This window comes from Erinaceus europaeus, chromosome 7, assembly GCF_950295315.1.
Source record: "Erinaceus europaeus chromosome 7, mEriEur2.1, whole genome shotgun sequence".
Classification (NCBI taxonomy): Eukaryota; Metazoa; Chordata; class Mammalia; order Eulipotyphla; family Erinaceidae; genus Erinaceus; species Erinaceus europaeus.
Window position 1 is genome coordinate 8,333,364 of NC_080168.1, and position 8,747 is coordinate 8,342,110.

Sequence of the window (8,747 nt, forward strand, 5' to 3'; positions counted from 1 at the left end):
TACAAAATATAGGAACAGATGGAAAATTCCTGAAGATAGTGGAGTCTGTATATTACAAACCTACAGCCAACATCATACTCAATGGTGAAAAACTGGAAGCATTTCCCCTCAAATCAGGTACTATACAGGGCTGCCCACTATCACCATTACTATTCAACATAGTGTTGGAAGTTCTTACCAGAGCAATCAGGCAGAAGCAAGAAATTAAAGGGATACAGATTAGAAGAGAAGAAGTCAAACTCTTCCTATTTGCAGATGACATGACAGTGTACATAGAAAAACCTGGGCAGGGGAGACAGCATAATGGTTATGCAAACAGACTCTCATGCCTGAGGCTCCTAAGTCCCAGGTTCAATCCCCTGCACCACCATAAGCCAGAGCTGAGCAGTGCTCTGGTGTTTCTCTGTGTGTGTCTCTCTCTACATCTCTCTCAAAAATAAAATTAATTAAAAAAATTTTTTAAAAACCTAAGGAGGGAGCTGGGCAGTAGCACAGCGGGTTAAGCACATGTGGTGCAAAGTGCAAGGACCGACGGAAGGATCCCAGTTCAAGCTCCCAGCTCCCCACCTGCAGGGGAGTCGCTTCACAAGTTGTGAAGCAGGTCTGCAGGTGTCTATCTTTCTCTCTCCCTCTCTGTCTTCCCCTCCTCTTTCCATTTCTCTCTGTCCTATCCAACAATAATGACATCAAATAACAACAACAATAATTACTATAACAATAAAAACAACTAGGGCAACAAAAAGGAAATAAGTAAATAAATTTAAAAAAAAGAAAAAGAAAAACCTAAGGAATCCAGCAAGAAGCTTTTGGAAATCATCAGACAATACAGTAAGGTGCCAGACTACAAAATTAACATTCAAAAGTCAGTGTCATTCCTCTATGCAAACACTAAGGTAGAAGAAGATGAAATCCAGAAATCAATTCCCTTTACTATAGCAACAAAAACAATAAAATATCTAGAATAAATATAACCAAAGAAGTGAAAGACTTATATAGTGAAAATTATGAGTCACTCACTCCTCAAGGAAATAGAAAAAGACACAAAGAATTAGAAAGATACTCCATTCTCATGGATTGGAAGAATCAACATCATCAAAATGAATATACTACCCAGAGCCATATACAGATTTAATGCTGTCTCCATCAAGATCCCAACCACATTTTTCAGGAGAATAGAACAAATGCTACAAATGTTTATCTGGAACCAGAAAAGACCTAGAATTGCTAAAACAATCTTGAGAAGGAAGAACAGAACTGGAGGCATCACACTCCCAGATCTCAAATTGTAAAATAGGGCCATTGTCATCAAAACTGCTTGGTACTGGAACATTAATAGGCAAACTGACCTGTGGAATAGAATTGAGAGCCCAGAAGTAAGTCCCCATACCAATGGACATCTCATCTTTGACAAACGTGCCCAGACTATTAAATAGGGAAAGCAGAGTCTCTTCAACAATTGGTGTTGGAAAAAATGGATTGAAACATGCAGAAGAATAAAACTGAACCACTATATTTCACCAAATACAAAAGTAAATTCCAAGTGGATCAAGGACTTGGATGTTAGACCAGAAACTATCAGATACTTAGAGGAAAATATTGGCAGAATTCTTGTTCACATAAATTTTAAAGACATCTTCAATGAAACAATTCCAATTACAAAGAAGACTAAGGCAATAATAAACCTATGGGACTATATCACATTAAGATTTCCTGCACAGCAAAAGAAACCAATATCCAAATTAAGAGACTCCTCACAGAATGGGAGAAGATCTTTACATGCCATACATCAGACAATAGTTTAATAACCAAAATATATAAAGAGCTTGCCAAACTCAACAACAAAAAAAGGACCCCATCCAAAAATGGTTAGAGGACATGAACAGAAGATTCACCACAGAAAAGATTCAAAAGGCTGAGAAACACATGAAAAAATGTTCCAAGTCTTTGATTGTCAGAGAAATGCATATAAAGACAATAGTGAGATACCATTTCACTCCTGTGAGAATGTCATATGTCAGAAAAGGTAGCAGCAACCAATGCTGGAGAGGCTCTGGGGTCAAAGGAACCCTTCTGTACTGCTGGTGGGAATGTAAATTGGTCCAACCTCTGTGTAGAGCCCTCTAGAGAACTCTCAGAAAGTTAGAAATGGACCTACCCTACAATACTAAAATTCCTCTCCTGGGGATATATCCAAAGGAACCCAACACACCCATCCAAACAGATTTTTGTATACCTATGTTCATAGCAGCACAATTTGTAATAGCCAAAACCTGGAAGCAACCCAGGTGTCTGAGTGACTGAGCAAGATGTGGTCTATAGACACAATAGAATGCTGCTCAGCTATTAAAAATGATGATTTCACCATTTTCTGCCCATCTTGGATGTAGCTTGAAAATCATGTTAAGTGAAATATGTCAGAAACAGAAGGATGACTTTGGGATGATCTCACTCTCAGGCAAAAGCTGAAAAAGAAAGATCAGAGGAGAAAAGACTAAGCAGAACTTACACTGGAGTTGGTGTGTTGTAGCAAAGTAAAAGACTCTGGAGTGGGTGGCAGGGAGAGTACAGGTCCTGGAAGAGGATGTCAGAGGACCTAGTTGGGGTTGTATTGTTATGTGGAAAACTGAGAAATGTTAATGCATATACAAACTATTGCATTTACTGTTGACTGTAAAACATTAATCCCCCAATAATTAAATAAATAAATAAGAGAAAATCAGTGAAGACTTCCAGGTTTCACAGAAAATTGACAGAGGCCTTTTTAACTTTTTAAAACACAGACTGAGTCTTTTTAATACATAGGCTGTCTTTGATATATTGACTCTCTCAAAAGCCTAGACCAGGAAGAACAGAAGCAACCGGTAGCACAGCTATATATAAGATGCTGGGTATTATACCCCAAACCTAACAAAGGGACTTTTCAAAGTTAACCAATCACCAAATAATGTGATGATAACAATAACTATGCATTGTCTTCTTGAACCCTAAGACAACAGGAACCTCACATTTCCACCAGAGAGCCTATATTTCCCCCAGTCCTGGAACCTTAGGGTGGGGCCCACTTTCCTGCATGCTGCTCTTAACTCAAATCAAATAATATTGCATCCACGGATCACAACCTAATCAATGCAACGAGTGCCACCCCAACATGCTTCACTTCACACTGTGACCATAGACTTCGGGTGTGGAATGAACAACCCTTCAGCTTCATCACTCAGGTGAGACCTTTCCTTTCATAGTATTCTCTAATTCCATTACAGGTGGTCCACTTCCCAATAAAGACCCCAAACCTAGATATAGTCCAGGTCCCCTGAGATAGAGCATAGGTTCACATGTGCCCATAAACTAGGGAAAAATATATACCTGAAAGCAGAAGTACACAAGAGCATGGAGGGAATCCCCCCCAACACTTCATCTGCATTATTCCAGTCTTTATGTCCATGACTGTTCAACAATTTGTTTGGCTTTGTATGTTAACTCTTTTTTCAGCCACCAAGTTCCGGATGCCAGCAAAATGCTGACCAGACTTCTCTGGACAGACGACCCCATGCACTTCCCCAGAGCCCCACCCTACTAGGGAAAGAGAGAGGCAGACTGGGAGTATGGATAGACCAATCAACGCCCATGTTCAGCGGGGAAGCAATACAGAAGCCAGACCTTCCACCCTCTGCAACCCACAACGACCCTGGATCCGTACTCCAAGAGAGCAGAGAATGGAAAAGCTATCAGGGGAGGGGATGGGATATGGAGACTGGGTGGTGGGAATTGTGTGGAACTGTACCCCTCTTATTCTGTGGTTTTGTTGATGTCTCCTTTCTTAAATAAAAAAAAAAAAAGAAGAAACTTGACAGAGGCCCAACCCAACTAACAACATTTAAAAACATACACTGATGATTATATGATATTAGCAATTAAAAAGGGTGGAGGTACATAGCATAATGGTTATGCAAAGAGACTTTCAAGCCTGAGGCTACAAAATCCCAGGTCCAGTCCCCTATACCGACACCCGCAGACTTGCTTCACTGCCTGTGAAGCGACTCCTCTGCAGGTAGGCTGCAGGAGGCTTGAACAGGGATCCTTGCGCTTTGTGCCATGTGTGCTTAACCCGCTGCGCTACCGCTCGACTCCCTATCTGTTTTTTTTTCTTCTATGAGTAACTGACTTACTCTTTCCCAGGTCTACTACAATAACAGTAAATTGTTTATTTCCCATGTCATCAAATATGTATCTAGAGAAAATGTCAGTCTAGCCTCTGCTTTAAGAGCAAATGTAAATTGAAATGAATTAAAGTCCCAGTGAAATTAATTTTGTCTTTCCTACAAGAAAGGACTTAGAGGAGAAAAAATAAATTCATTATAGTGAAGAAAGTTCAAAACTTTATGCACTTATTAATGCTTCATAGGAGTCGCAAACTGTCTGTGTTGCTCTAGATAAAATTGAACTTCTGTGTATCTCAGAAAACTTTGTTGTACCATCTGATTTTGAAAGGGCTATTTTTGACCACTTACCTGTTACCATGGGGTCAGATAATATTTTTAATTTTATATAAAAACCTCCTTCTACAAAAAGTGAATAACTTTCATCAGCAGATGAATGTATTTGAATTCAATGGATTGCTGGGAGAATTATTCTTCCTATCCAGTGATCTTTCATCAGAGTGAGTCTTACATGTTTTCAAAGTCAGCCAGGCAAGACTATGAGAGATTGAGAATGATGAGAAAAATTATCAATGATATCACTCTTGTAAGAATCTTCATTTTCATAAAAATTATCCACCCACAGTCCCCTTTTCAATTTTTAAAAAAGATTGTTATTACTTTTGATAGTGTGATATGACCAAGAATCAGAAATTTAGCCTTCTACTTAGGTCAGAGTTAGAATGGGTAGCTTCAATGTTAGAGTTAGTTATTTTGTGTTCCTTTAAAAATCAGAGCCTGGCTGCTGCTGCCCATTTTGGTGTGCCACCATCCAGAGTGGGAACATTGTTAAAGTGTGCAGACTTCCCGCTGTTTACTGAAACAACTTTCTTGTTAACCATGGCAAAACGTCCAGCTCTGAAAATACTTTTCTGCGAACCCCCATGAACTCACCATGACTCCAGTATAATGCACATTTTAGAAAGATTTCTGTGAGTCTTTTAAAATTTGTGGTTTATTACAAATTGCCAAAAACTTGCCTGCAGTGCTGTTTATCAGCACTAAATTATTTCAGGCACTCTTCCTGTTAAAGCTTTTAATGTCCCCATGTTTGGTGTAACTCCTTATGCGAATGGTGTATTTATCATTGGTGTTTCTGCTCCCACAAAACAAAGCACATTCAGAAAATCTGGATTTTGTACAAAGGTGGCTTTTTCTTCAACATTACATTTAAATCGATTCATCTGAAGTATTTCCTCCATGTTCCTCTAAATCTGATATGAAGACTGGATGGGTCAGTCGCTGAAATGAATCAGATAATGTGTCACACATTAAGGCAAAGTCATTTTAACTTACTGCTAATGAAAATGGTTTTAAATGTGTGTGGGTTTTGTGCAGTATGCAATCTGTTGTGTTTGAGCTACTTTTTGGAGGAAAGGGTGGACATAGTTGATGTACAAACACATGAAATAAATAGATGTTTATACAAGCAAATAGGTAATAATTTTCTCTTTTAGCAGACTCCTTAGCCCACCTCTGATCCCAAGTAAGGCCACAGGCTCTGGGTGTAGTTCACTCAACCCTTTCCTTCAAAAAAAAAAAAAAAAAAGCTCTCACAGAGGTAGGTATTCATTGTATGATTTTATTTATAATAATAAATGCACGATTAGGGCTGAGGAGATAGCATAATGACAATGCAAAAAAAAAAATCCCATGCCTGAGTCCTGAAGTCTAATATTCAATCCCCAGAACCACTCTATATGCCAGAGATGAACAATACTCTGGAGGCTGTTTCTCTCTCTCTCTCTTTCTCTCTCTCTTTCCTGCATATACCTCTGTATCTCTCTTTAAAATAAAACAGTTTTAAAGCACAACTAACATTCATTCTTACCAAAAGTCCTTCATGTAGGAATATATCATATTTAAATTGGTTATTTGGCAGTACTTTTGAAGACTAAATGCACATTTATACAGAAAATTAAAATAGTTTATGAGAACTGTACTTTTAAAATAGAGTAATCTGATTAACTATAAAGTACAGAGTTGTGTCTTAGATAAAATGTATCAATAGCCCAACTAGTTTGACTAAATGGAGAGATTTGATCAACAACATAGGTGAAGTCATCTAGGAAAAATATTGGAAAAAAGAATTACTGACAATTCAGTTAGGCAACATGTGAGAATGTACTCTTAATTATTCATTAAAAACAATGGCCTTAGAAATTAAATCTTAGTGTCTTGATCACAGAGTTTAGGATGCATGTTCTTACATAATCTATACAATGTATTTATGAACTGTTTTATTCACAATCAATTATAAATTTCATTTGTAATTAGTATCCAGCAGCATTGCCATTGATATTACAGCTCTTAAGTAGAAGGGAAAGAAAGCTTTCTTGCAGAGACTGAACTAGTGCTCATCCCAAATTTTTCTTGTTTGAAAGCTAGTTGTTCACAACAAAAGTAAAAACTGCTCCTTACAACTTGTTAAAGTTTACTTGGAAAGTGCAGTGCTTTGACATGTGCATAACTCAGATTTGAGTTCGAGCACCACCACATTAAAAGGAACTTTGGTGCTGTGATCTCTTTCATTCTCACTGTTTTCCAGTCTCTCTGTGTCTATCTGGAAACAAACAAGAGAGAGAGGTAATTTTGCAACAGCAACTCTGAATATCAGAATGAATCGGCACAACAACAACAACAAAAATTGGATTGAAATGTTTACCATGAACCGGGTGGTGGTGCACCTGGTTGAATGCATACGTCATAGTGAGCAAGGACTTGGGTTTAAGCCCATGGTCTCCACTTGTAGGGGGAAAGCTTCAGGAGTGCTGAAGCAGTGCTGCAGGTGTCTCTCTGCTACTCTCCCTCTATCCTTTTCCCTTTCGATTTCAGCCTGTCTCTATCCAATAAATAAATCAATATTAATAGTAATAACAACAATAATAATAATAATAGTAATAAAAAGATTTTTACCGAAGACAACTTTATCTAGCTAATTTATTATTCAGGTGTTTTTTTTTTTTTCATTGTTGTTGTGTTGTTTTGTTTTGCCTCCAGGGTTATTGCTGGGGCTTGGTGAATCTACTGCTCCTGGAGAACATTTTTACCATTTTGTTGTCCTTGTTGTTACTCTTGCTGTTGTTATTATTACTGTTGTCATTGTTGTTGGATAGGACAGAGTGAAACTGAGAGAGGAGGGGAGACAAAGAGGGGGAGAGAAAGATAGACACCTGCACACCTGCTTCACCACCTGTGAAGTGACCCCAGCAGGTGGGGAGCCAGAGGCTGAAACCCGGGTTCCTTACCCTTGTGCATAGCTCCACGTGTGCTTAACCCGCTGAGCTACCACGAACCCCCATCTTTCAGTTTTGAAGCGGTGGTGATCAACTTTTCAAATAAAAGCTATAGGAATTATGTACCACTTACCTAGCCTTTTGAGCAGAATTAAAAGGAATTATGTAAAGTGAAAATATAGAGTGATCTCACTTGCAGGGGCTAGAAAGTGACTCACTTAGCTGAGCACAAGAATTCAACAATGAAGACATCAATAACTAGAACAACAATGAAAAACAACAAGGGCAACAACAGAGAAAATAAATAAAGAGAAAAGAAAAAAAAAAAAGAACTATGGTTCAAGCCCACAATTCCCCATCTGCAGGGGAAAGCTTCATGAATGACAAAATAGATGTGTAGGTGTCTCTTTCTACTCTATCTCCAGCTTCCTTATTGCCTTCTGCCCTGTCAAACAAAAGAAAGAAAAAAATAAAAGAATAAATAACCACCAGGGGCATTGGATACATCATGCAGGATCCAAGCCCTAAAAATAATGACGGTTAATCACCAAAATATATAAAGAGCTCAGCAAACTTAACAACAAAAAAGCAAATGACCCCATCCAAAAATGAGCAGAGGATATGAATAAAACATTAACTCAGTGGAGATCCAAAAGGCTAGAAAATATATGAAAAACTGCTCTAGGTCACTGATTGTCAGAGAAATGCAAATTAAGACAACATTGAGATACCACCTCACTCCTGTGAGAATGGCATACATCAAAAAGGACAGCAGCAACAAATGCTGGAGAGGCTGTGGGGACAGAGGAACCCTTTTGCATTGCTGGTGGGAATGTAAATTGGTACAGCCTCTGTGGAGACCAGTCTGGAAAACTCTCACAAGGCTAGACATGGACCTTCCAAATGATCCAGTAATTCCTCTCCTGGGGTTATACCCCAAGGACTCCATAACACCCAACCAAAAAGAGGTGTGTACTCCTATGTTCATAGCAGCACAATTCATAATAGCTAAAACCTGGAAGCAACCCAGGTGCCCAACAACAGATGAGTGACTGAGAAAGCTGTGGTATATATGCACAATGGAATACTATACAGCTATCAAGAACAATGAACCCACCTTCTCTGACCCACCTTGGACAGAGCTAGAAGGAATTATGTCAAGTGAGCTAAGTCAGAAAGATAAAGATGAGTGTGGGATGATCCCACTCTCAACAGAAGTTGAGAAAGAAGATCTGAAAGGGAAACTAAAAGCAGGATCTGACTAAATTAAAAGTAGGGCACCAAAGTAAAAACCCTGTGGTGAGGGGTAGACATG